This window comes from Orcinus orca, chromosome 3 (assembly GCF_937001465.1).
Source record: "Orcinus orca chromosome 3, mOrcOrc1.1, whole genome shotgun sequence".
Classification (NCBI taxonomy): Eukaryota; Metazoa; Chordata; class Mammalia; order Artiodactyla; family Delphinidae; genus Orcinus; species Orcinus orca.
Window position 1 is genome coordinate 31,903 of NC_064561.1, and position 6,113 is coordinate 38,015.

Below are 6,113 nucleotides of genomic sequence, written 5' to 3' on the forward strand. Positions count from 1 at the left end.
GTCGTCGGTGCCCAGCATTTCCCCCGCCCCCCGCCGGGAGGCTGAGGCTCAGGGACGGCTAGTCCGGTGTCACCCCAGAGCGTTCGCGTCCGGCCGCACGCCCCGATCACCCACGGATTAGGTCGGCTGAGTCGGGGCTCAGGAGAAGGAACGAACAAACGAAGGAATGAGTGAGGGGTGAACGGAGAGGCCAGCAGGAAGGGGTGTGGAGGAGGACGGAGCTCGGGCATCCGCAGGCTGCGCCTCGGTTTCGTCTTTGGGGCACTGAGCTCCTGTGTGCCTGTCTGAATACGTCTGAATCAGGAAGTGCCTACAAATAGATGGGGGGTGTCACGGCTTAACTGCAGGGGTTTTTTTCTTTCCTCCTGATGCTTAAAATCCTTGCAGCCCTTCCATGCCTGGCATTGTTAAGAAAGTTCCTCAACGCCCACCCTGCTTGTGCCAGGCCCTTCTCCTGGGTGGCACACTTCCTACCCCCTTTTACAGGGAGCAAATCGTGCGGGCGGTAGGAACTTGCCCGCACGCTAGGAAGGGTAGGGTTAGGGTCTGTGCCCTGCACGCCCACCCGGTCCCGAGGCAGCCCTGAGCTGGGAGGCGCAGGAGGTCCACACACGCACACGGGATCCTTGGGCCTGGAACCAAATGAGAGGCCTCGGGGTGTGTCACCACCTCCTGGAGAGCCCTGCCTGGACCCGGCGAGACACAAGGGAGGTTCTGCCACTCTCTCAAGGTCACACAGTGGCAAGAGGCAGGGCTGGCTGGGGTTTGAACCCAAGCAGCCTGGCCCCAGCCCCACCCCCAAACCACGTTCACCGGCCCACCCCCTCCAACAATCTTAAAACAGAAAGATGTTTCCCGGCTTTATTTTAGAGATGCAGGAAGCCGCTTCCCCTGGCCCAAGGTCAAGCAGCTGAGACGTGAACTCAGAGTCCCTAACCCTGCTTCCTGGGAGGATGAACAGACGCCTGCACCGTGGGGGGAGTGAGGGTTGGGAGACAGCCAAGGTATTGTGGGGGGGGGGCGACAAGGCACAGCTGATCTGTGGCTCCTCCACCATTGGCCAGACTGTGGGGTTGAGGGGGGTGTCTCTGGGCCGAGGCCCCTGAACCCCAGAACAACTTTCCCTAAGCAGGCCATCAGACACCGCCCCCCCCACACACACACACACTCAAAATAACTCAGCCCACCCCCAGGACATAACAAGGTCCTGCATGGAAGCTGATGGACCTGGATCTCCCGCCTGTGGCATGGCGGAGACAGTGCGGGAAGCACATCCCAGCAACCCCCCCTTTCCAGCCGCACACCCTGAGGAGTTGGGAAGGCACATCCTAAAACTGCAGCTTCCTCCCTCACCCCCAGACTTCCTCCAAGGCGCCCAGAAGAATCAGATTACTTGCCCGGAAGATTTTTCTCTGTCTGAGCAGGGGTGGGGCTGTCGCCAGGGACCAGTTTCAGGCTCAGGGGGATCCAGCAGCCCTGGACTCCTTCCTGCCAGCGTGGCCCCGCCCCGGGAAGGCTCCGGCTCCGTCCACTGGGTCCTCCTGCTGTAATCACAGGGAGGGGTGGGCCCTGTCATTCATTCATCCCTTTATTCATTCATGCAATGGAATTATACGTGTGAAGGTACCTGGCGTACGTGTTACGTGCCTGTTAGCCGGCGTCATTATCATGGCACTTTCTTCACTTTAGCCTTGCGGCAGTCGGGTGACTACTCCTCTCTGTGTAGTCTTGACACTTTCAGTTTAGGTAGGGAAGGTGCAACATGATACTGACATCAATGAAATGTGGGCTTCTTTATTAAGCACCTACTGCGTGCCGGGCAGGGCCAGCCAAAGAGGAGTGTGGTGGGGCCCGGCCTGGGTGGAGGCCGTGGGGTTGAACCCGGGAGGCTCCAGGGGAGGCTCCCGCGGGCAGAGACTGGGTGGGAAGGAGCATGGCCTGTTCCTGACGAGCCAGGAGACCAAGTGGCTGAAGGGAGAGCATGCGGCTGGAGCAGATGTGGCCACCCCCCCCCCCCGCCCCCCGGCCCCGCTGACCTGTTTCACCCTGCCCTTAAAATACCTGGGCGGGATCAAGGTCAAAATGTGGTGAGGGCAGCAAGGATTAGGATGAGGGGTTAAAACTAGGGCTAGCTGGGGAATCCCCCGGGACCAGCAAGGCCCGCCCCACGGGGAGCCGGGCTTGGCAGCATGATGTAACCGAGCCCCTAGTTGGGGCCCGAGAACCTCACCTGTCCTGGAGACCGGGCCTCCCCTTGTGCCTGGTGGTCACCGCTGCCCTGCTGCCGCCCCCCACCTGAGGGGCCCAGGCTTGTCTCAAGGAAGAGGTGCTGGGCGTGGGCAGAAAGGTGCTGGCACACAGTAGGTGCCCCCTGAGTGCAGCCTGCAGCCCCGCCTCTCTCTGCACTTCTCGTGGGGCTCAGGCCACCCTGGAGTCAGCTCCTTGACACGGGCCTCCCTCCCTGCCGAGGGTCCTGGAGCCCAGGCTGTACCCCAGGTGGCTGTGCCGGGCGCGTCCAGGCAAGGAAGGCTAAGTGGGCAGTCGGCGCCACAGTCTCTCCATCTGCACGATGGGCACAGGCCAGCACCCGCCCTGGGGTCATAGTGAAGTGCTTGACCAGTGGCCTGCCCCGCTAGGAAGCACTAGACAAAATGGTGGAGGTGGGCACCTAAGGTGGGCTTCCGTCAGAGCCCAACGCCAATTCACCCAGAATCCCAGAACCGCGTTGCTCCCAGGACTCCGCCACCCCTCAAGGGCGCACTACCTTCCGGTCGGGGACAGGGTGACCTTCCCGGTTTAGCACTGAGTCCCCATTCGGGAGCCCGTCCCAGTGACGTCGCCCCTCGTGCAGGCCACCCCGACCTCACGGTGCCCTCCCCACCCCTCCTGTGCTCTCAAACTGTATCTGCCGACCCCCAGGCTTGAGCCCCAGGAGGCAGGACAGCACAGACCCGGTGCTCAGTCACTGCTTCTGAATGAGGGTGAGCCCATGAGCAACGAACAGCCCAGGGGCCAGAGCCCGAACTCTCGCAGGATCACAGCCGTGCGAGACAGTCACAGAGCCGTCTTCACGAGACTGGTCTCCACCTGCTTCTCAAGAAACGAGGGAAGACAGGGCAGGTCACACCATCGAGCATGCCGTCAAGCTCCCACCGCACCCCTCCGCCGCTGCCCGCAAAGCCACGGGCCCGCGTCCTTCAGGCTGGTCATGACTGACGAGGAAAAGCGACACGGGCGGCACAGGAGGGCCAGGGAGTCCTCCAAACCTCAGAGGCCAAGAACCCCCTTTCCGTGACCCCACCGCTGTCCTGTGTGTCGCCCAGTAGGGACAGCCCACCGGAGCAAGGGCTGAGTTCACTTCCCAAGTGCTCACCATGGAGCTCGATCCCAAGTCTCTGAGCAAGGGCTGCGGCTCCAACTACGGGGGGGCGGGGGCTGTGTGAGCAGGCATCGGACCCCCGCAGACGCCTCCACGCTCCCGCTCTGCAGCCACCACTGCCCACCCTCCAATTCTGCTTCGGCGGGGAGGGCCAAGCCCCACCCACTGGACCCTCGAGATAGGGAGGCACTACAGGCTCCAGTCAGCCCCCAGACTGGTGGGACGGGAGCAGCCTCTGCTGGACAAAGCCACAGCCCAGCCCCGACCTCTGGACATTCACCGGGCGTCCGATGTGCCAGGCGCCCAGGCCCCATATCCTTACAGCAGCCCAGCAACAGGGCTGCCAGATTCAACGAGGACACACACAGGACTCCACTAAACTTGAATCCCAGATAAGCGACACATCACTTGTTACCGTAAGTATGTCCCAAATGTTATATGGGATATACTTACACTGAAATATCTGTCTACCTGGGATTCAAATCTAACTGGGTGCCCAGTATTTCATCTGGCAGCCCCATCCCAGAACCACAAGCCAAGAAAACAAGAACTGTGGGGACAGAAGCATTGGCTAAACAGTGGGGTCGGGTCTGGACAGCCCAGTCCCACTCCAGAGCCCAGGGTCCTGGGCCAGGGAGGCCGAGGCCCCAGCCCAGGACTGTCAGCTTGGGGCCACCTCCTCCGTCCCCCTCCCAACCCCGGGAGCTGCCTGTGGGTCCAGCCTCCAGTGTGGCCCTGGCTCATGCCAGCCTCCTTCAGCAGAGGGGCTGGAATCAGGGTCACCTGATTCCATGCCATGGAATCCTGGCATGTCCCCTGGGAAGGCCCCTCAAACCAAGCACCCGGTATGGTTAGAACGCAGGTCACAAAAGAGCTCTACTCCCCCCTGTGTAGAGAAAACCGTGGACAACCTGGGAAACAGTAATAGTAAAAGTACAACGACACTTCTCTTTGTAAGAAGCCCATCCCAGAGGCTGTGCAGGTGTCCCCTACCACTGGGGACGGAACGGGGGACCTGGGTGTGGCGCGGTGCAGCTGGCGACTCTGCCCTCGGGTCTGGGATGGCAACAAGTGGACCTGCAGGCAGGCAGGGCCTGGCTCACCACCAAGACCCCTGAACCAGAGGTGGACGGCACGTCGCCTCCCGCTCCACTTTCAGGGCCTCTTTGTACACGACGTCCAGCGATAACGAACAGTACAGAAGGTTCCTGGTCAGCAGACAATGCCCCTGAGGGGAGCAACGGTCACTCTGCACCAGCTCAGGAGCCTCGGAGGCCCCTGCTACCTTGCAAGCAGATTTCCAGTCCCCGGGCCTAGAGGGACAGCCTCCTTCGCCTGGCCCTCCACTGCCCCATGGCCCCACTGCTGACGCCACTCCTGTGGGCCCAGCTGCCACCCTTCCTGCCCATGTGCTCGGTGCTCCCGTCGCTCCCCCACACCCAGAACGCCGGCCCCTCCCCGGGAGGCCTGTCCGACCACGTGAGGGGAGGAGGTGGCCCCCGCCCAGCCAATCTGAAGACCCCTCCTGCCCAGCCAGAGTTACTAGTGCGGTTATGGGTACAAGACCCAGAAACAAGGCTCAGCCAACCTTCTGCAGGGGCCACAGACTGAGGGTGGCCGCCTTGGTCACCACAAGGGGCCATGTGCCCGGGCACAACAGTTAAGAGGAAGCAGAAAGAAGAGAAGCAGTAAACACCGCGCTGACACCAATGCTCGACTCCTGAACACACTCCCGTCCACAGGCAGCCCTGGACGGCGCCATGAGCGGGACTCCCGTAGCCTCGCGCCAGGCACTAACTTTCTGAAAACCAAGGCAGACAGGCACCAACGCGGTTATGGCCAGGAAGGCCCGCAAAGCAGCAGCCACGGCCACAGGGAGGCCGGGCAGGGCACTGGCAAGATATGGGCCGACACTGAGCAAGAGACTCCTTTAAAACAACCACAAGAATGGGACACGCTGGGACCCATAAGCATGGGAAAACAGTTAAGAGATGTGTGTCCAGGAATAGCCCAGACGGTGAACTATCCAAAAGTTTAAAGTAACTGTTATAAAAAGGATAAAGAATGTACAAGAAAAAAACTGGAGAATTTCAGCAAAAATATAGAAAAAAACAACTGCAAATACTAGAATCAAAATATACAGCGTAGGCGTCCCAGATGCAGTGGGACGGGCCAGGTGGCAGCCTGGAGCAGTGGAAGGAGGGATAGGGAGCAAGGACGGGTCCAGATGCACAGGGAGGACAGGACGACACATGCAGAGTCCGCAGACGACGACAGGGGACTGCTGAGTAACCAGGGACCCAGGAGCAGAGCCCAGAAGGGGCAGCAGAAATACCTGACACGTGACAGCCAGGAAGCCCCCCAGCGATGAAAGGCATCAACCCTCAGGTCCAAGGAGCTCCATGTAGGAAACACCAGGCGCAACACATCCAAACATACAGAGAAAATCACAGTAGGAAAAAGAAGACATCGTATTTAGGGAACACAAGTGAAAATGCCAAATTTCTCGTCAGAAACAAGAGAACCCAGGAATAAATGGAACATCTTAAAAATGCCGAAAGAAAAAAAGGAAACCTAGAATCTTATACCAAGTTAAAAAGAAAAACAGTCCTTGAAAAACCAAGGAGGGGTACGGACATTTTCAGCCAACGAGCGCGAAGAGCACACTGTGCAGACTCACTTCCTGCCTCAGGAGGGTGAGCCTGCCTTTGGGGGCCGTGGGAAGCGCCTGTTG